General features: G+C 44.3%; 1 long non-coding RNA gene across 1 annotated transcript; it reads right to left on the minus strand.

The window, feature by feature from the left end:
* Positions 1-12,750: 12,750 nt before the first annotated feature.
* LOC117044743 lies at positions 12,751-14,814 on the minus strand. The gene is made up of 2 exons (XR_004426334.1): positions 14,634-14,814; positions 12,751-13,003 (listed from the first exon to the last, which is right to left on the minus strand). It is a non-coding gene; the product is annotated as an uncharacterized LOC117044743 (long non-coding RNA).
* Positions 14,815-23,441: the final 8,627 nt, after the last annotated feature.

Below are 23,441 nucleotides of genomic sequence, written 5' to 3' on the forward strand. Positions count from 1 at the left end.
GCCCCTATCGCCCCGCCCTTCCTATGCCAGTGTGCCCTCTCCTTTCTGCTTTCCTCTGTCCCACTTTTTCTCTCTCTCTTTTCATCCAGTAAAGGAAGGGGTAGGTTCCCCCCCCCCATCGCAGCTCTTGGCTTCCCTGTAGTGAAAGCTGTGGAATTCCCAAGTTCAGGTCAACAACTCTGGGGAACCTTTCCTTAAAAAAGGTCAACAACTTTAGATTCCGTATCCAGAGGGAATACGTAAGTAGAGGTACGACTGTATTCTCAATGTGTGGTCATGAGTAAAACCACCTCTTCTTCCCCTTTTCTTTAGCATAATGAAGTAGCTGGGAGGGATTTCAAAGATGGACCATTGTTTGATCATCAGCAGAAGAAATTTAATATCAAGCAATCGTCTCTGTTCATTTGGGCTCCAAAGAATCTGGCATGGCACGAGTCTATCCCTTGCTAAGTCAAGAATCTCTTCCTTCCTTTCCGCTATTACTACTACTAATAAACAATCAATAGAAACATTTTTAGCACATGTGCTTTCTTATTCCTTCATTAAAAAAAAACAACCAACTCATTACCCTAAAAGATATAGTGATGCATGCTTCTGGCCAGACTAAAAGCCAACTAACCAACCAAAACACCACTCCAGAACAAGAAATCCCAACAGTATGATGTTGGCAAAATATCAGAATCTCTGGGCCAGTTCCTGGCTCCCCACAAAATGAGTGCTCAGCTCCCTGAAACAGGCAACTAATACAGCCCATACTGCATATGGAGGGAGGGAAGGAGTAAAATCGGGGCAATTCAAAGTGCTTTGGAAAGAAGCTGTCTATTTTTTAAAAAACAAAATAAAATAAAAAATTCCTTCCAGTAGCACCTTAGAGACCAACTAAGTTTGTTCTTGGTATGAGCTTTCGTGTGCATGCACACTTCTTCAGATACACTGAAACGGAAGTCACCAGATCCTTAACTATAGTAAGGGAGTGGGGAGGGGTATTACTCAGAAGGGTGGTGGGAATGGGTGATCAGCTGATGGGTGTGGAAAACCTGTTGACGACTGTTAACGACTGCAATTTGGTCTTACAGGGAAAGGCAAGGGGTGAGATGGCTAAAGATAGCTTTGTCATGTATAATGAGATAAGAATCCAATGTCTTTGTTCAGACCAGGTTTCTCCATGGTTTTAAGTTTGGTGATTAGTTGCAATTCAGCCACTTCTCTTTCCAGTCTATTTCTGAAATTCCTTTGTATTAAGACAGCTACTTTGAGATCTTTTATTAGAATGTCCTGGGAGATTGAAGTGTTCTCCTACTGGTTTCTCTGTCTTGTGATTCCTGATATCAGATTTATGTCCATTTATCCTTTGGCGTAGGGTTTGGCCTGTTTGTCCAATATAGAGAGCTGAAGGGCACTGTTGGCATTTGATTGCATACACAATGTTGGAAGATGAGCAATTAAATAGTCCTGAGAAGGTATGTTTGATGTTGTTGGGGCCAGTAATGGTGTTGTCCGGGTTTATGTGGCAGCAAAGTTGGCATCTGGGTTTATTTAAAATTGTTTTTTGTTGTTTATTAGATTTATATACTTCCCTTCATCAAAAGATCTCAGGGAGGTTCACAAGATGGAACAAAGTCCCTCTTGCAAAAAGAAAGATATCTTAGATGGGCTTTGCATTTTACAACATTGAGAGCCTGTTTTCTACTATTGTAAAAGTGCTACATGGGAGATAAGAATCTGTTGCCATATATTGCACTTCATAGAATTTAAGAAGCACAAGGTATTACAAGTTCCCTAGCTGCTTCACTCCCAAACATGATTGTTGTGTTTCACTTGGCAATGACAGCAGTCTGTATTCAACTTAAGAGTATTCTGGTCTTTAGTGAAAATTGTCTGGAAATTCAAACTGACAGTTCCAAGACCTCTCTCACCGCCAAAGAAGCACAAGCGAACAAGAGAGAACCTACACAAACAATGCTGACACCAAACCCTACATATATTAAGGAAAACAGAAACATCGTCACCCCACCTCACCCATCCCACCCACCTCTTCCCCCCCTTTTCTTCCTAATGTCTCAACAACCAAAACTGATTTGTAAAAATGTTACATGGGGGAAAAAATGAGAGAGACATTGCACACACTTTTGTAAATCAAGAAAATCTTTAATAATTAAAAAAAAAAATTCCTTCCAGTAGCACCTTAGAGACCAACTAAGTTTGTTCTTGGTATGAGCTTTCGTGTGTGTGCACACTTCTTCAGATACTTTAATTCAAAAATAGTAAGACATGGGCATCTGCTCTGCACCACAGGATTCATTTCGGACTATCAACCTGTCAGGGACTGGGTTGCTAATTGGAAGAGGCGGAGACCGCCAACCGCAGAAGCATTCCCGTGAGGGCGAAGGGGGAGAGAATAATGTATTGGACTGGTGGTTTGAGACAGGTCACACCCCAGAAGAGAGGAAAGGAGTTGGGAAATAATGGGTGATGAATGACAGGAGCAAGGCAGCACTGCACAGAGGCAGGAGGTAGATCTGTGCAGCAGCCAAGTGACTTGCCGTCTCTAGAGAGTTTGCCAGAGCCCCTGTCCTTCTATGAGAACTAGACATGCTCTGCAAGTCGCAGAACAAGGAGCCCAAAGGCGATTTTCCCTTGGTCTAATTGCTAGGAAGTAACAGCTGGGGGGGGGGGCGGTGGAGCGTTAATGTCGGCTTGATCATAAGCATAGCTGTCAACCTTATCTTTTTTGAATTTCCCGCAAAAAAGGGAAGGTTGACAGCTATGATCATAAGGTGTTTTCCCTGTGTCTTCTTGCGTTCGTGTGGGCAAATAAAAGAACTGAAAAGCTCTTTCTCTCTGCATTTCTGACAGCCAGGAACTGTCAACAACACCCACTCCTAGAAGCCATCATAAGGGAGCTGTTTCCAGAGAAAGAACTGTCTGTCATCAGAGGCGGGTTGGTTTCCCTTGTTCTGCCCCCTATCCAACCCAATAAACCATGGGTAGGCAAACTAAGGCCCGGGGGCCGGATCTGGCCCGATCGCCTTCTCTAAATCCAGTCCACGGAAAGTCTGGGAATCAGCATGTTGTTTTACATGAGTAGAATGTGTGCTTTTATTTAAAATGCATCTCTGGGTTATTTGTGGGGCACGGGAATTCGTTCATTTTTGTTCTTCTTCTTCAAAATATAGTCCGGCCCTCCACAAGGTCTGAGAGACAGTGAACCGGACCCCTGCTGAAAAGGTTTGTTGACCCCTGCAATAAACCTTCAGAAATGAGTTCTTGCGATGAGAATGAGGTGGATGTGTATTTTAATGAGCTGAAGCCATGAGGGTTGAGAAGAGCTTGTGCATGAATTCAACAGGGCTTAGTATAATTTTTGGTTTGCTGTTTTGTTAATGTTGTTAAGATTGTTGCATAGATTATGAATGCTGTAGAACCTTGTGAATCCCGTCTGCTTGTGATTACGCAGATTTGCTTATTTTTAATTTTATTTTTTGCTTCCTTTGTTAATAGGGTTTTACAGACTAATTGTTTTACGGATGATTTGTTAATCATTCTATATGATTTGCGATGTTCTGTTTGCTGTTTGGAAACTTCTTTGTGATTCATGTGGATGAAAAGTCACATAGAAATATAGCAAATCTAATCAAATTAAGAAATCAAGAAAATCGAGACTTTATCGGATAACTCGGGGCACTGGGAGAGTTTGTAGTATGTTATGTACTGAGTTGAATAGGATCCAAAATGCAGCAGTCTGATTGGTCCTAGAACCATAGGATTCAGAATGCAGCAGTCTGATTGGTCCTAGAACCATAGGATTCAGAATGCAGCAGTCTGATTGGTCCTAGAACCATAGGATTCAGAATGCAGCAGTCTGATTGGTCCTAGAACTATAGGATCCAGAATGCAGCAGTATGATTGGTCCTAGAACTATAGGATTCAGATTACAGCAGTCTGATTGGTCCTAGAACCATAGGATTCAGAATGCAGCAGTCTGATTGGTCCTAGAACAATAGGATCCAGAATGCAGCAGTCCGATTGATCCGCAGGAGCCACCCAATCCAGCTCCAGGTGGAAGTGAATCCGCAACCTGATTGGCATACAGGAGTATCCCGGAATTAGCCAATCATGTGGGGCCCATTGTGTAAGTAATGTATATAAAGCAGACTTTTGGGGGGAACTTCCATTCCTCGCTACTATGAGCTGAATAAAGAGCATGAAATCCACACTTGACTCCGAGTATATTTCATAGTAGTAGTTACAGCAGCAGTGGTAGTTCAGTGCTAGTGATAACTAGGAGTGATTGCTTTGAGGAAGAATGAATTGGATGCAAACTCAGTTTTAATTGAAAAGGAATCATTTAGCATTAATTCATCTTGATCGGTTTCTTCTTCTGTTCCGATCATGTGCTCTTGGTCTTTCTTGCCTCTCTCTTGCGCATGCTCTCTACTGAAAATGCACACAGCAGGACATAGTTGCAAAGCATCGTCCGACAGATTTCTCATAGCGACTGCACATGTGACGGCATCTCCCCCCCATAGAATTGCATACGATGGGATTTCTTGGGAGGGGAACTTCTACAGGGGGGAAAAAGGCAAGAGATTTTAACGTTATCAGGTACAGTGGTACCTCGGGTTACGTACCTGATCCATTCCGGGGTGCCGTTTGCACCCCGAAAAGTAGGCAACCCGAGCATCCATTTTGCGCATGCGCAAAAGTGTGATATCACGCTTTTGCGCATGCGCAAACTGCGCAGAACACTTCTGCGCATGCACAGACTGCGCGGAATGTTCTGCGCATGTGCGGCATGGCAATCTTTACTTCTGAGTTTGCAGAGTACGCAACCCGAAAATACGCAACCTGAAGCGTTCGCAACCCATGTTATGACTGTATCTCGCCCTTTTTTGGCTTAGCTTAGTGTTAGCTCACTTTAACATAGCAGGTGCTGGTTTTCTGTAATAAATAAAGGTTTTACAAATTAAAGCATGATATATTTCATCTCCATGCATTTAGCTTTTTAAAAATAGTTTCTCTCCTATCCTCACTTTCCGCCCCCCACCCACCAAAAATTAAGGTTCCATTCACCACATTTCTATACTGGTTTGCAAATTTTATTTTTTTAAATCCTCATGACAATCCATCAACTTTCTCCCAATAAACACATCTTTGCAAGCAAAGACAGACATTTTTTTCAAAGCAGTTTTACACAATATGGTACCTATTGCATGCCATTTTCATTAATATGTGCATATTTAGACATGCGTTGCCCCGGTACTTTATGCAATTCTTTTATTTCTTTCTAGCTTCTAGATTAATATTTTTGTTTTGACAAAAAATGGCAACCATCTTTGCATTTTTCTTTATAAACCACACACACACACACACAAAAAAAAAACATTGCTCCAGGGGGAGCAAATTTGTCACACCCCTTCTCCCGTGTGGTTTCCTATGGAACTATCTTAAAATGCGTGTAGCTGTTCTTATGGGCAGACTCCTTGGGTTACACATGCCCCAGTCTTCCATCCCAGAATGAAAGTTGGATCTCGTTGGATTGCCCCAAAGTGAATCACTTCATGGAACTTTAGAGATGAACATGTTTTCAGAACTCTGTAGACAATGCAAAACTTGTTGTGTTTCTCTTAACATGTCCCGTATAAGGATAATACCCAGGAAGTGGGGGCAGAAATGAAGCAAGACATAGCTCTGGAAAGATCCAGCTTCTAACCACATGTGTTTTTTTTTAGAGAACTCTCCAGTTCCCCTTTGGGGCAGGGTTCTTGAAGTCCTCTTGTTCTTATCTGATCTGTGCTTTCTGCTACATCTACTAGAGGAAAGTACGATACTGTAGGTCTCTCTGCTTTCCTCCTTACCAGTCCTAATGGGCACCATTCACCATTGGAAAGCACGACCCCAAATATCTGGCTGCCATCCATTTAACTTACGAACGAAATGCTTTAGCTGACATTCCTGCATTGCAAGGACATGAATTTGACGACCCTTGGGGTCCCTTCCAACTCTACAATTCTATGATTCTCAGGGGCGTCGCTGGGGAGGGGTGGTAGGGGCGGTACACCCCCAGTAACAGGGGAGGGTGGGGGTGACAAGCGGAGGGTGGGGGTGACAAGTGGCGGCCCCTCCCGCCACTCCCACGCGCCGCCGCTCCCTCCGTCACCCCGGGAGGAGCAGCGCTGCACGGACGGGGTGCTCGCTCGGCCGAGCGAGCACCCCGTCCATGCAGCACTGCTCCTCCCGGGGTGACCGGTGGTGCGTGGGGAGTGGCAGGAGGGGCCGCCGCTTGTCACCCCCATGCACTGCCGCTCGCTCCGTCACTCTGCACGGCCCGCCTCCAGCCAGTGGCGGAAAAAGCCGCTGAAAGAGGGGGCTTTCCCCCTTTCAGCGGCTTTTTTCGCCACTCCGCTCCCTGCCCGCTGTGCTCAGGGAGCGGAGCCCGGGGGGAAAGGACAGGGGCAGGCCAGCGAGGGGAATGACACCCCCCTCGCTGGCCCAACCCCTCTCCTTTCCCCGGGACGGCTCCGCTCACGGAGCGCAGCGGGAGAGGGGCAGGCCAACTGGCCCGGGCGGAGGCGTCGTTCCGTGCGCATGCGTCATGACGTCATGCGCACGGAGCGACGCCCCGCCCCCATGGGTTCCGCTTGGCTTGCCGCCCCCGGCAGCCCAGCGGCTAGCTACGCCCCTGATGATTCTATGTGCAGGCAGGTGACCTATGTACCCCATTTTTGCAGTAATAAACTGGTATGGAAGCTGCACTTCTCGGGATAGGATTGCGTTGCGAAGAATTATCAGAACAGCAGAGAGTATTATTGGCTGTTCACTCTCTACCTTAGAACGTATCTATACTATCAGGTGCCACAGAAAGGCATTAGATATATCAAGAGACCCATCGCACCCTGGTCACCATTTCTTTGAGCTTCTGCCATCAGGAAGGAGATACAGAACAATGAAGGCGAGAACAAGCCATCTCAAGAACAGTTTCTTTCCTAGAGCAATTTTGGAAATGGAAACTCTGGACTCTGAAGTCATCTTATTTTATTTTTTATATTGTCCTGGATTGTACTGTGTTTATCGGTATTTTTAAATTATGTGGAGTGCCTTTTTTTGAGTTGATATAGCAAGCGAGGAATTTCATTCTTTCCCGCTAGGGGACAATGACAATAAAGATCTATTCTATTCTATTCTATTCTATTCTATTCTATTCTATTCTATTCTAAACATCTACTAATAAGCACAAGGTGCCTTAATGAGGAACGCAGACTTCACCTGTACAGCAGCTCTCGAAAGAACTGCATTTTCCAGGGGGCACAGATCCACAAGGGCAGATGCCGAAAAAGTATTTATGACCACCACTCTTACATTGACCGGTACCATTACTCCATTGCATGTTTCCTGTAGAGAGAAAAACAGTCCTATTGCATGGAAGTCTAGAAGCATTCACACAAAACAGAGATGAAATGAAATGATGTTATCTTTATGCATAATAAAAAATAAATCAAAATCCTTCCAGTAGCACCTTAGAGACCAACTAAGTTTGTTCATGGTATGAGCTTTCGTGTGCATGCACACTTCTTCAGATAACATAACACTTTATGCATAACACTGGTTGCGAACATCTGTTTTGGGGATGAATGGGAAATTTTGATGAATGGAGCCCGTTCTGATTGCTAGTCAGCATGAAACAAACGGAATCTGTAATAACCAGTCCCCATTAAGTAGCCAGCTACTCATTCATCACACTTTGCTTTTCTGATTTCTCTGGCTTTCATTTCTCCATAGCCTGCAGTTGCCTGGTTGGATGGATGGAAGGTGGAGCAAGAGAGGAGCAAACAGGGGAAAGCCCCCTTACTCCCCCCATTATTCACTATGGCATTTCTGTCCCCCATTTTCACCCAAGGAGTTCAAGATGATCCCCCTTCTTTTATCCTCACAACAAACCTTGGCTATCGGGATCGGGGGGCGGGGGAGTGACTCACATCTCACATCAAAAGCAGGGAGCAGGCTGTCCATCTCCAATCCTAGCAGGCCCAGCTAGAAATTTTCAACGCTGGAGAAAAGGAGGTAAACTACTTGGGTCTAACTCAGCATTTCTTAAGGGACATATTTGTGAGTGTCTATGTAATGTGGGCTTGCCGATCAGAAGGTCGGCGGTTCGAATCCCCGCGACGGGGTGAGCTCCTGTTGCTCGGTCTGTCCTCCTGCCCACCTAGCAGTTCAAAACCACGTCAAACTGCAAGTAGATAAATAGGTACGGCTCCGGCGGGAAGGCAAACGGCGTTTCCGTGCGCTGCTCTGGTTCGCCAGAAGTGGCTTAGTCATGCTGGCCACATGACCCGGAAGCTGTCTGCGGCCAGTAAAGCGAGATGAGCACCGCAACCCCAGAGACGTTCACAACTGGACTTAACAGTCAGGGGTCGCTTTACCTTTATCTATGTAATGTGTGAGATGACCATGCCATTCCTCAATGAATTTTTCCCTTGGATTATCCTTTACCTTTTCTGAAAGATAAGCCAGCTCCATATATTCTAGGATTTTATAATGGATTAGCTTTTTCTACTATCTAAAGAAACAGTGCAACATCAATACAGTTTTTGCTTTGGAATAACTCTTGTTTGTTTTAGAAATCGTATGGTAATAAAATGAAATAAAAAATTAAAGGAATGATGAAATAAAGAAAAGGTAATTGAGGTCAGTGTCATATTTTTATGTGTTTCTTACTTATTCATCAAATACTTATTAGAATTTAATGAAGAGATGGATTAGGGAAGTCAAAGAATAAAATTATCTAATAATTTAGCCTTACCGTTATGAACGGATGGCTAAAAAGTATGAATATATGGATTTAAATTACTTTTTGTTATAATGCAATATTTGCCAAAAATGAATATGGAAGATATGGATGTATTCATGTAAGTATACTATATGTGTGTTGTATGTGTATGTAAGTTTTTTTCTATTTTCTTTTTTGTATTTGTATTGTAGGTTGGTATGTTTGTATGTATGTTGGTTTGTATGTGTCTATTTTCGTATAATAAAATTAAAAAAAAGAGTTGACCATGCCTAGGAGCATGTACAGCCTACTGGTCACCATTGAAAACATTGCCATCAATGCATGATCCAGCCATGATCTAACTGAGTCCAATGTAAGAGTGAACACCTCCCAATGAAATTGTGTCCTGCCCACCATGTATGTTGCAATGTATGCTACAATTACCTTCATCCTTCAAAGCTCCATCATAACCAGCTGGCGAAGCTGGGTTTTGGTTCAGAGGACCACTCAAGTCTTCCGAAGGATCTCCTTCTTGCTCTTCCCCTTGATCCACATCTGCTTCATCAGCCTGGGCACTGCCAAGGAAGACCATGGCAAAGAAAAGACAGGTGAACTTCATGGTTCTTCTAAGATTTGTTGTGTGCCACTGAAAAGAGTCACAAGGATGAACTGGCAGTAGTGATGCCTTCACAGAGTTCATGCCTATATAGGCAGGTGGAAAGCCAAGATGGCTGCCCTAATGGAACAGGTTTTATTGTCTTTGAAGTAGCTCTCTAAATAAGGGTGTGAGATAAGGGTGAACATGGCATTTGAGATTACTTTATCCTTAGCAACACAGTTCTCTTTGATGTTGCTCCCAACCTGTTGGCCAATCTGTTCAGTGTTGCAATCTTCCTATTTGCACTGTTGCTATTGCTAAAATCCCCTTTGCTCTCCATATGTTTGTTCATCTCTCCATCAGTCAGCTGACACATCCTTGCCATAATCTGCAAAGCAATATTTATTGTGATTGTTCTGGGCTCTGGGAAAGAGAGTAGGGGGAAAGACAGGCACTGGGTGCTTTAACTGGAGATGCAACATGTGCGGAATCAAGGCACTGAGCAACATTCATGAAGAGAAGGTGCTTTATAACACTGTGAAAGGGTGATTACGCTTTATGGAGTTTACAACGAGTTTAACTGAAACGCTTCTTTGACGTGCCTAGATCCAGCCAAGGAGAAATGTACAAAGGGGGGGGGGGGATAAGATTGGGAAAACTTGCATTAGCAGCAGCCCAGGGGAGAATTTTTAGTTCATTAGAAGCAAAACAGACCTCACCTGGAATACTGTGTCCAGTTCTGGGCACCACAGTTCAAGAAGGATACTGACAAGCTGGAATGTGTCCAGAAGAGGGCAACCAAGATGGTCAAAGGCCTGGAAACGATGCCTTATGAGGAATGGCTTAGGGAGCTGGGTATGCTTAGCCTGGAGAAGAGAAGTTTAAGGGGTGATATGATAGCCATGTTCAAATATATAAAAGGATGTCATATAGAGGAGGGAGAAAGGTTGTTTTCTGCTGCTCCAGAGAAGTGGACACGGAGCAATGGATCCAAACTACAAGAAAGAAGATTCCACCTAAACATTAGGAAGAACTTCCTGACAGTAAGAGCTGTTGGACAGTGGAATTTGCTGCCAAGGAGTGTGGTGGAGTCTCCTTCTTTGGAGGTCTTTAAGCGGAGGCTTGACAGCCATCTGTCAGGAATGCTCTGATGGTGTTTCCTGCTTGGCAGGGGGTTGGACTGGATGGCCCTTGTGGTCTCTTCCAACTCTAGGATTCTTTAGGTGCCAGCAATTGCCAGCTAAAATAGTCCAATCTTAGGCTGCAGTAACAGAAGCATAGTATCCCAATCATGAATGATTTATATAGATTCACTTTATTCTACACAAGTTGTACACTTTTTTCCCTACACAACCTGGGTACTGTGTCTGGTTCTGGGCAACACATTGGAAAGGAGGAGACTGTCCGGAGGATTATGGCCAGGTTGGTGAGGGGAACTCCTAGGAATAAATATTTGAAAGTTTGGATTCTGTTCATCCTGGAAAAGGCACGATAACAGAGAAACAAGGCAAATCGCTTCGGATACCCTAATAATGACTAATAGACTGTGATCAGGGTGTGTCTACAATGTTATGGTGAGTAAACAGGACAAGGGATGGGGAGCCAGGGGGAGGGTTGGGAAGGAGGTTAAGGTAAATAAATGCTGCAATTCTGATGAGAGGGCCAATATATTTGGAGGCAACATCAAACATAAACCAGCCATTAAGTATAAAGTAATCTCAAACACCATATTGCACTCTTATCAAGGGTGGAAATTCAAATCCAGTGGAACACAGCCCATTACAAATCCTGTACATATAATAATAAAAATAGTGGCTGGGGCAACCCAGCCAGATAGGCAGGGTATAAATAATAAAGTTGTTGTTGTTGTTGTTGTTGTTGTTGTTGTTGTTGTTGTTGTTGTTGTTGTTATACCCTGCCCATCTAGCTGGGTTGCCTTGCTGAGCAATATGTTTGGCACCAGTTTGACTGCTGTGAGATTCGTCACAGCCCCTTAACAATCCTATCTATAGGAATAAATTATTTCCTTGAAGGCATTGTTGTTGTTGTTGTTGTTCAGTCATTCAGTCATGTCCGACTCTTCGTGACCCCATGGACCAGAGCACGCCAGGCACGCCTATCTTTCACTGCCTCCCGTCAGGTAGCAATGTCTTTTTTCCACTGGCCTTGCCTCACCCTCCAGCCCTTGGAGCCTTGGAGCCTTCAGAGAAAGAACTGGGAAGGGAGAGAGACCTTACCTATCATCAAAGGGGGGGTGTTTTCATGTGTGCTGCCCCACATCCAACCCAAGAAACCTTCAGAAGGCAATTCCTGCCATAGGAATGATGTGTATTTTAATGAGCTGAACAGAGTGGAAGAGTCATAGTCATGGGGGCTGAGAAACGTTTGTGCATGAATTCAACAGTGCTTGGTTTATTTTTTTGGTTCCTATTTTTTAGTGTTGTTAAGATTTATGTATGGATTATGAATGCTGTAGTACTTTGTGAATCCCATAAAATAACTTTTGTTGTCATTACAAAATAATGACACTGAGGTCCAGCTCCGAGGGCCTTCTGGTGGTTCCCTTGCTGCGAGAAGCCAAGTTGCAGGGAACCAGGCAGAGGGCCTTCTCAGTGGTGGCACCTGCCCTGTGGAATGCCCTCCCACCAGATGTCAAAGAGAAAACCAACTACCAGACTTTTAGAAGACATCTGAAGGCAGCCCTGTTTAGGGAAGCTTTTAATGTTTAATAGATTATTGTATTTTAACATTCTGTTGGAAGCCGCCCAGAGTGGCTGGGGAAACCCAGCCAGATGGGCGGGGTATAAATATTATTATTATTATTATTATTATTATTATTATTATTATTATTATTATACAAAATTAAAAAAAAAATTCCTTCCAGTAGCACCTTAGAGATCAACTAAGTTCGTTCTTGGTATGAGCTTTTGTTTTTGTTTTTTGTTTTGTTTTAGAGACTAATTGTTTTACTGGTGATTTGTTAATTGTTCTATATGATTTAAGTGGCATTTGCGGTGTTCTATTATGTCACTGGTATTTATCGATTGCAATATATATCGTTTGCTATATATTGGTTCCCTGTATAGGGAAGTTTTTAATGTACGGTATGTTGTCTTACTGTTCTTTCATTTGTTGGGAGCTGCCCAGAGTGGCTGGGACAACCCAGTCAGACGGGCGGCATATACATAAGGCCTTAGTATTGTTCTTGCTGTTATTTGCTTTGCGATTCATATGAATGAAAAGTGACATAGAAATATGTCTGTTGTGGATAATGTGGGGCATTGGGCGAGTTTGTAGAAGTATTTACAGCAGCAGTGGTAGTTCAGTGCTAGTGATCGAGTGCTTTGAGGTAGAATGAAAGACCATATATTCACTGAATTGAATGCAAACTCAATTTTAATTTAAAAGAAATGATTCAGCATTAATTCATCTTGATTGGTTTCTTCCTCTGTTCCGATCATACGCTGTTGGTCTTTCTTGCATCTCTCTCAAGTATGTTTTCTACTGAAAACGCACACAGCAGGACACAATTCCAAAGCATCGTCCAACAAACCTCTCGTTTTCACCGCACCAGTTACGGCATCTCCCCCCCATAGTATTGCATACGATGGGATGTTTCGGGAGGGGAACATCTTCTGGAGGGGAAAAAAGAAAAGAAAAGGCAAGAGACCTTAACATGCTATCACTCCCTTCTTGGGCTCCTTTTCTGTAATAAATACAGTAAATGTTTTCCAAATTAAGGCATGATATATTTCATCTCCATACAGTGGTACCTTGCTAGACGAATGCCTCGCTAGACGAAAGGCATTTGCTAACGAAAGGGAGACTCGCAAGACGAATTTCCCTATGGCCACGACTCGCAAAACGAAAATGTTTTGCGGTTTGTTTGTTTTCCGTAAAGCCGCGCTTCCTCCGACTGTGCTTCGCAAGACGAAATTTTCCGCTATACGACAGCACTCGCGGAACAAATTAAGTTACAGGTGGGTAGCCGTGTTGGTCTGCCATAGTCTAAACAAAATAAAAAATTCTTTCCAGTAGCACCTTAGAGACCAACTAAGTTTGTTCTTGGTATGAGCTTTCGTGTGCATGCACACTTCTTCAGCTGATCACCCATTCCCACCACCCTTCTGAGTAATACCCCTCCCCACTCCCTCATTATATTTAAGGATCTGGTGACTTCTGTGTCAGGGTATCTGAAGAAGTGTGCATGCACACGAAAGCTCATACCAAGAACAAACTCAGTTGGTCTCTAAGGTGCTACTGGAAGGAACAAATTAATTTCGTCTTGCGAGGCACCACTGTACGTTTACCTTTTTTCTCTTTCTTTCAGCTTTGGTTTTCATTTTTATAGGTTTATTTAAAGTAGGCTTAACTGTAAACTGTTTTGAGTTATGAGGTAAGAAAAGTGTCTAACAAAAATAACATTACTGATGATTTTGATATAACAACAAGAGCTTCTTCTCATCTACTCTACACAGGTGCTGCTGGTAACACCAGATTCAGTTTCTCTTGCACCTGCAAACAATGAAGTTCCATTCAGCACATTTATATACCCATTTGCAAATCTCGTTTTTAAAAAGCCCTCATGAAAATTAATCAACTTCCTACTAATAAAGACATATTTGCAAGTAAAGTCAACCATATTTGTCAAAGCAGTTTTACATAATATGATACCTATTGTATAATACTGTACTACTACTAATAATAATTTATTTATACTCCGCCTATCTGGCTGGGTTTCCCCAGCCACTCTGGACGGCTCCCAACAGAATATTAAAACCACAATAAAACTTCAAACATTAAGAAATTCCCTAAACAGGGCTGCCTTCAGATGTCTTCTAAAAGTTAGATAGCTGTTTATTTCCTTGACATCTGATGGGTGGGCGTTCCACAGGGTGGGTGCCACTACTGAGAAGGCTCTCTGCCTGGTTCCCTGTAACCTTGCTTCTCGCAGGGAGGGAATCGCCAGAAGGCCCTCGGAGCTGTTTTATTAATAGGCTATTTTCATTCATATGTGCATATTTAGACATGCTTTACCCCAGTATTTATGCTATCCTCTCTCTCTCTCTCTCTTTTTTGCACATAGAAAAACAGAATATGCCTAAGAGCATGTATAGCATTGAAAACACTGTCATTAGTGTGTGATTCACCCAAAGGGAAGTATTGAACACCTCCCAATGAAATCCTGTCCTGCCCACCATGTATGTTGCAATCTCCTATGTACCCTACAGTTACCTTCATCCTTCAAAGATCCATCATAGTCACCTGGCAAAGCTGGGTCTTGGACCCGAAGGTCAGGCAAGTCTTCCAAGGGCATTCTCTGTTGCTTTCGCACATCTGCTTCATCGGACTGGGCAATGCCAAGGAAGACCACAGCAAAGAAAAGACAGGCGAACTTCATGGTTCTTCTAAGACTTGTTGTGTGCCGCTGAAAAGAGTCACAAGGATGAACTAGCAAGTGTGATACCTTCGCAGAGTTCATGCCTATATAGGCAAGTGGGAAGCCAAGATGGCTGCCCTAATGGGACGGGTTCCATTGTTTTTGAAGTAGCTCTCTAGATAAGGGGGCGAGATAAGGGTGAATTTGAGATTACTTCATCCTTAGCAACATAGTTCTCTTTGATGTTGTCCCCAATCTGTAGGCCTTTTGTTCAATGTTGCAATCTTTGCATTTGCACTGTTTCCAATAACCCTCTCGCTCTCCAGATATTTGCCTGTTCATCTCTCCATCAGTCAGCTGACACATCCTTTTCTAAATTTTATTCTAACTTGAATAAAACATTGTGGGGGCCCAGGTAAGTCCTGCTCCATATAATCGATCATATGACACAGCGCAGACACCCCATTCGATTGCGAATGTCCTTTAACTTGGGGGGGGGGAGGACCCAGCCCCCTCGGATATTTTATTGTGGGGGCCAAAAAACCCTTGGCCTCTAGGAGTTGGCTCCTATGTCCTTGCCATAATCTGCTAAACAATATTTGTTGTGATGGTTCTGGGCTCTGGGGAAAAGATTGGGGGGAAAGGCTGGCACTGGGTGCTTCAGGATTGCAAAATCAAGATTGTTTTTACGTACAAAAGAAAGAAGAAGCACATACATGATGATGAAGCACATACATATCTGAAGAAGTGTGCATGCACATGAAAGCTCATACCAGGAACAAACTCAGTTGGTCTCTAAGGTGCTACTAGAAAGAATTTTCGATTTTGTTTTGACTATGGCAGACCAACACGGCTACCCACCTGTAACTGGAATGATGATGATGATCAGGGAAACTTGCATTAGCATCAGCACAGGTGAGATTTTCTAGCTGTATTAGCTAAACAGGTGCCAACAATTGCTGGCTAAAATAATCTAATCTCAGGCTGCAGTAACAGAAGCATGGCATCCAAATCATGAATGGTTATAGTTTCACTCTGTTCTACACAACTTGGGCACTGTGTCTTGTTCTGGACACCACATTGAAAAGGAGGGTGCTGTCCAGAGGAATATGGCCAGGTTGGTGAAAGGATATCCTAGGAATAAATACTGTATTGGAAAGTTTGGCCATCAAACCCCTGCTTAAAAACCTCCAAGGAAGGAGGGTCCACTACCTCCTGAGGGATACTGTTCCACTGACGGACTGCTCTTGCTGCCAGAAATAATGTTTAGTCAAGATCTCCTTTCTTGTAACTTGAAGGCATTGGGTTGAGTCCTACCATGGTTTTTTATGATATAGTGGTATAGAAACACTTAAACAAACATTTTAAAAGATGTGTATTTTAATGAGTGGAATATTATGAGTCATGAGAGTTGAGAAGAGTGTATGAATTCAACAGTGCTTAGTTTATTTGTCGGTTGCTATTTTTTTCCTCGTTGTTAAGATTGCTTTATTGGTTATGAATGCTGTAATACTTTGCGAATCCCATAATATAACTTTTGTTGTAATTGTGCTGCTTTGCTTATTCTTTTTAGTTGTTTTGCTAATAGTGCTTTATAGCCTGTATAATTGTTTTACTGATGATTTGTTGATTGTTCTATATGATTTAAGTCATATTTGTCATGTTCCATTACGCCACTGTTATTTATTATTTGCAATATATTATTTCCCTGCATAGGGAAGTTTTTAATGTTTGAAGTTTCACTGTGTTTCAATTTGTTGGAAGCCACTCAGAGTGGCTGGGGCATCTCAGTCAGATTGACAGTAATATAGACATCCTGTTTGGCTGCCGCCATTTCAAGGAGTGCAGGTTCATTCCTCTGCTAGGGCTCTGTGGACCTCAGAACTCAAGGAGGTAAATTCTTGGGGTCTTAGGATTCAGGTGCATTCAAGGCAAGCCTCCTGCACTCAGGCTAGCCTCTGTTTTAAGCTAGTGAAAAGAGGAAGAAGGAGGGAGAAGCGAATGCTTCAATCCACAGCTAGCCTCACTCAGCGATGCCACAAACTCCTATCTGAAAGTGGCTAAGCATTCTGTAACTTAAAATCCATCTGGATTCCTGTGAATGAAAAGTGGCATAGATATATAATAAATCAAATCAAGAAATCAAGAAAGTTGTGACTGTTTCAGATAATTGGGGGCACTGGGGGAGTTTTTAGTAGTAGTTACAGCAACAATGGTAGTTTAGTGCTAGTGATAACTATAAGTCGGGCACCGGCAAGGTTTTCCGGCCATGGGCCGGATCAAGCCCACGGAGATCATCCATGGGCCAGACATGCACAGCGCAATGCTGGAAATCACATCTGCACATGTCCGTGGCGCCTGAAATTGCTTCTGCGCATGCCCAGATGCCGAAAATCACGCCTGCGCAGAAGCTATTTTCAGCGTCTGGACATGTGCAGGCGCAGTTTATGGTATCTGCACGTGCACAGATACCATTTCAGGCACCACTCGGCAAGTCCCCACACCGTGCTGGTTTAGCACAGTATGTGTGGGGCTTGCCAAGTGGGTGGCTCCGTTTGCGGGCGGCTCGAGGGCTGGTAAAACGGCCTTCGTGGGTCACATCCGGCCCATGGGCCGGAGGTTGCCAACCTCTGCTATAAGTGATCAATTGCTTTGAGGAGGAATGAAATACCAGATAGCCACTGAATTGGAAGCAAACTCAGTTTTAATCAAAAAAGAGAGGTTTAGCATTAATCCATCTTGATTGGGAGGTGGATTCTTCCTCTGTTCTGATCGTATGCTGTTGGTCTTCCTTGCATCTCTCTTGAGCAGGCTCTCTACTGGAATGGCAAACAGCAAACCATATCTGCAAAGCATTTCCCGACAGTCTTCTCGTGGGGTTTGCAGCCAGAGCGGCAAATTCCCCCCATAACATTGCATACCATGGAATTTCGTGGGCGGGGAACATCTTCTGCAGGAAAAAAAGAGAAAAGGCAAGAGACCTTAACATACTTATCAGGTACCTCTCCTTTCTTTGGCTTAGCTTGGTTTTATCTCACTTTAACATAGCGGACACTGCTTTTCTGGAAAGTTTTCCAAATTAGAGTGTAATATATGTTCCTGCTTTTGTTGTTGTGGTTTTTTGTTAGCTTTGGTTTGGTTGGTTTTACTGTAAACTGGTCTTTGAGTTATGCAATAAGAAAAGTGTCTAACTAAAATAAAATTAATGATGATGATGATGATGATATAACAGCAAACATTCTCTCTACTACACAGGTGCTGCTGGTTACACTGGTGTAAACATCTACACAGGTTTTGGTAAGGCTACTCTGCAGAAAGGTCAGGGATCTTGTTTCTTGCTGAACAAGATCTCAGCCTCATTGCCAGCAAAGAGCAGTGGGTGGGTTGGTCAAATTCAGTTTCTCTCAAGTGCTCATTTTCCACACACACACCCCACAAGAAACAAAGTCCCGTTCACCACCTTTCTATACTAGTGTGCACATTTTATTTTTTTTAAGTCCTCATGAAAATTCATCAGCTTTCTCCTAATCAACACATATTTGCAAGCAAAGACATTTTCCCAAAGCAGTTGTACATAATATGTTACCTGTTGCATGCCATTTTCATTAACATGTGCCTACTTAGACATGCTTTACCCCAGTATTTTCTGTTATTCTCTTTTTCTCTCCCCCCCCCCCTAATGTTTTCATTTGGACCAAAAAAAGAAGACATTTGACGATAATCTTTGCATTTTTCTTTATAAACCCTAATAAAAAATATTTTTTTAAAAAAAAACAGAAACAAAATTGAGTAATGTGTGAATTTTGAAAGGATGGCTCAACCTTTAACTGCTACCTGCATGGAATTTCTCCCTGGAATCAGACCTGTTCTCTCAGTGGCAATGGGCCCCATTGCATCTGGGCTGCAGTATTATGTGCCAACCTCAACATCTGGACCACTTTCAAGGTCAGATCCACACAGAGCTCCTTAAAATCTATACAAGAGACTGTCAGGGATTACTGGGCATCGGCACTTGTTGCCCATCTAAAATGAAAGAACACCCCCAAGCAGCACACTTGCTCTTTCAGGAGGACTGGTGCCCCTTCCAGAATAACTGTCTTCCAAATCCTGATATCCAGTAAATAACTGTAAGGATGCGGGTCCCAACTGCCTCCAGACACTGGCCCAGCACCTGCACAGCCTCTCCTGATTCAGATAGAATGAAGGAACAGAGCTGGGTATCCCGATCTCTGGACAACATCTCCCAGTGGTGTCACATAGAGGTTAAACAGCAAGGGAGGCAATATGGAACATTGAGGGACCCCACAGTATCAATGCTATTGGTCTAAATAGCAGCACCCCAATTCTATTCCCTCCTGGTGGCCCTTAAGAGAGGAGTGGAAACACTGCTATGTTGTGCCCCTAACCCTCCGTTGCATGTCAATATCCCGACCCCTCCCGTGAATAAATAAGACACAAGACACCGTAATTAAGGTTAAATGGACAAGAAAAGGCCACAACTTTATTGGTTCTGGATGTTCAGCGGTATTGGCTTTAGGCATTGGATCTAACTGACTATAGCCGACTCCAGTACGACGTGCTGGCAGTCCAGGAAGGGATAACCACTGTTGGATGAGCCCCTGCTGCTGCACATCAGCTAAGGACTCACCCTGTGATCACCGATCTGGGGCGTGCCTTAGGCCCTCACCACCCACGGCTCTGGACACGGACACGCCCCCCGGACTCCTGTATCGAAGTACCCTTCAGCACACGGGGGGGGGAGGTGTTGGCCCGTCCTCCCCCCCACCTCCTAACCTTCCTGACCTTATCCAATGCCTAACCGCCAAACGGACGGGAGCCCAGGAAAAGAGGGCGAGCTCTGGCTGCGAGCCCACTTAAGTGCAGTGGGCACACCCTAGCCGGCTGCACCGGTTGGCCAGCCAGCTGGGCACCGCACCCAGAGCTCACCCAATAGTGCCAGGGGATGCAGGCATCCCCTGCGCACGTGGAGGGCTCGTGCTAACTGCAACCCCCCCTCCTTTCTAAGGGCAGAAGGGGCTTTCTCAGAGGTCCATGGTACTGAAAGCCACTGAGAAGTTAAGGAGAGTCAAGAAAGTAGACCAGGGTTTCCCAACCTTGGGTCTCCAGCTGTTTTGGGGCTACAACTCCCATCATCCCTAGCTAGCAGAAACAGTGGCTTGGGATGATGGGAATTGTAGTCCAAAAACAGCTGGAGACACAAGTTTGCGAAACTCTGAGGTAGAACCACCCCACTCCTGATAAAACTCATCAGTCAGGCTGACCAATGTGTTTTTTGATGTCATGCCCAAACCTGAAGCCATATTGGAATGGGTCTATATGAAAGGTGGAGAACTAGACCCAGAAGCCAGTGGCTGAGATGCAGAACTGGACCACTTTTGCGAATCTTCTCTGTATCGTTCCAATTTTAGTATATGTGCTGCCAAAGGGAGAACTGGACCACTTTTGACAGATAGGTGGCACTGGCCAACTGTCCATCACCAAGCATTGGTGATTCAAATTAAAGGGAAGGAATGCAAGAACACTCTTTCAAGCCATGACTACAGATAAAGTTAAAGGACCCCTGGACAGTTAAGTTCAGTCAAAGGCAACTATGGGGTGTGATGCACATCTCACATTCCAGGCTGAGGGAGCCGGCATTTCTCCGCAGGCAGCTTTCCGGATCATGTGGCCAGCATGACTAAACGGCTTCTGGCACGACGGGACACCATGACGAGTGCCAGAGCACACAGAAACACAGTTAAGCTTCCTGCCGCAGAGGTACCTATTTATCTACTTGTGCTGATATGCTTTCGAACTGCTAGCTGGGACAGAGCAACGGCAGCTCACCCCGTCATGCGGATTCAAACCACCGACCTTCTGATCAGCAAGCCCAATAGGCTCAGTGGTTTAAACCACAGCGTCACCCGTGCCCCTTGCTCATGGCTACAAACATTCCTGTTGAAAGCAGGCCAGAAAGCAAGCCCCTCCTTGCAGGGGTCCTCTTTGCTTGGTGGCTCTGACTGGAACTAATCCCAATGGGGTTTTCATTTGGTGCAAAAACTAAAGGGTGCCAAACTCTTCACTTGTAGAGGTAAGATCAGGACCAGACTCCCTCAGTTCCTTTGCCACTGCAGCTTTACTTGCCCCACACCTGATGTTATATGAAGTCAGGTGTGGGGCAGGTGGCCTTGACTGGATGAAAACAGACTTTGGGGCCAAATTAGAAACCCTGATGGGCCTAATTTGACCCATGGGCCAAAGGCTTCCAACACCCATTTTAGATGACACGTTTCATCCTGTAACCTCTGTAGCTCTCTCAAAGGCTTTAGGGCTCATATCTGACATTCAGAATGTGGTTGCAAGGCAGATCCTGGGTGTTTGGTGAGCGACTGAGAAGTTAGAAAGTGGCAGCGTCTTTCCTTCAGAACCAATAGTGATGGTGATATGTCTAAACAAAAGTGGTGGCCAAACTGCTCTGGTGTATATGCTGTGTCTTCTTGTGTGCAAATTAACTGACTCTTGCCTGGGTGAAGTGAAAGGATTCTGGAAACAGCTAATGTAAGAATCTGTGGGGCCCTTCAACTCTAGACCTAGTGTCTGAAGCTAGCAGATGCAGGAGATGGAGGGCATGAGAAAAGAAACAAATTGGAAAGGTGAAGGAACCACAATGATATGGACACGCTATTGCAAGAGGAGGGGAGGAGGAGAAAGAAAGAGAAAGGGAGGGAGAAGTTTTTGCTTAATTCTACTCACCCGCTGGCATTGGGGCATCATCTTCTGCTAAAACATCAGGATTTGGCTTAGCCGTTGCCTGGAAAACCAAGAAGGCCAAAGCCAAGAGCACAAAAGCAGTCTTCATGGTGCACAATTGGCTGGGATCTCAGAATTGCAGGAGAGAATAGCAAGGCTGAAGAATGTTTGAAGGACGAGGTTGCAGAAACCCTTTATTTATACAGATTTTTGTGGCAGTGGGCCAGGAATTTATGATCAGTAAACTTCTCAGTTGTGGAATAAATAGCCCCAGGGCAAACATCCTGCATCATCTGTCAAACACCCACCTGGTTAGTAAATAATGTGGAACTATTTGCTGACTATTGGGCAATTGTTGTCATGGCGGTCCTTTGCAACACAGTGGAGGACCAGGAATAAATGCATCACCCCAAACATCTTAATCTGGTGGCTTTGTGCAGTTGTCAAATAGTATATGCAATAAGATAGGAGCTGGGGGCATTTATTTAAATGGTTATGAACTGCACTTGAGTGGGGTAGGAACATTAGGAATCAGAAAGTCCAGAAGGTAGTTTGGACCCAAGAACCTTGAACATAGACTTCAAAGAATTGGAAGGGCCTCCCTCGGCTAAAATGCAAGATGAGTGTTGCACCCCATAGTTGCCTTTGACTGGACAGCATGGACCTGAATAATGGCATTGCCCAAGCAGGTGCATTCTGTGGCCCCTTGAGAGTGGTGAAAGCACTGAAACAGGACACTAGGTATTGGGCCGAAACTGTCCAAAACTTCACTGGCTATCAGACACAAGCAGGGTTAGCACGGCAGTAGGACAAGGATAAATTCCTCATTCCACTCAGCCTCCATGGCGGAATGGGACTCGGTTGTGGCTGAGAAATGCCCCAACTCCCTCGTTGAGAACCACCTAGCATTGAACTCAGTCATGGGGCAAGCCAAGTATCCAGTGTCTTGCTTGGTGACTGGAGTGGGAGATTCCAGCCAGGCAGATGTTTCAACCCTGAGCTTAGGGTGTGCCAGAACTAATCCTTCCCATCAGGGTCCCTTCATTACTATGCTAATTCTGCCCTAAGCCGTTTTCGCCAAAAGGAGTTACTTTGACACCGCAGCTCAACTCCCACCGTACTGTTAATACTGGGGTGTGGGACATGCCCAAGGGATCATCTTCCTTGGTTCCAGAGGGGTTAAGATGGATTTTTATGAAGGGAACTCGATATAACCCTGCCCTCAAGTCATGGGAACCTAAGTGCTGCACAGGACTTCTGCAATCATGGGCATATCTACACCAGTCACATAGACATTTCCCTTGATTGTAGTTCCAACACACTATTGCGATGGGCCGACCCTCCAGGTGTCCCTATTTTCAAGGGATAGTCCCTGATTTAGAGAAGCCGTTTCAGTTTCTGATTTGATCCCGGAATGTCCCTTTCTCCTTAGGATGTCCCTATTTTCATTAGAGAAATGTTGGAGGGTATGGAGTCATGCAACCCCCCGAGCCAAGGAGATAAGTAACTATACAAACCTTTAGAAGACATCCGAAGGCAGCCCTGTATGGGGAAGTTTTTAAATGTTTAATGCTTTAATATGTTTTTATATGTGTTGGAAGCTGGCCAGAGTGGCTGCGGCAGCCCATTCAGATGGACAGGCGATAAATAAGCACATTATTATTATTATTATTATTATTATTATTATTATTATTATTAAATAGGACGTCCCTATTTTCATTTATGAAATATTGGAGGGTATGGGTGGGTCACAGTATGGGGGTCTCTAACATGGGCTGTCTTGCCTTTCTCAGACAGTCCAGTGGGCCATATGGGGAAGAAGACTGCCACAGGCCAGAAACATTAAAGAGGGTGGGTGCCACCCACCTGCCTCCCCACTAGAGAAGGCCATGCCAGCTCCAGAAAGTGCTGCCAGGAGAAAGGTTTCTCCTGACTTCATCTTG

This window comes from Lacerta agilis, chromosome 3 (assembly GCF_009819535.1).
Source record: "Lacerta agilis isolate rLacAgi1 chromosome 3, rLacAgi1.pri, whole genome shotgun sequence".
Taxonomy (NCBI): Eukaryota; Metazoa; Chordata; class Lepidosauria; order Squamata; family Lacertidae; genus Lacerta; species Lacerta agilis.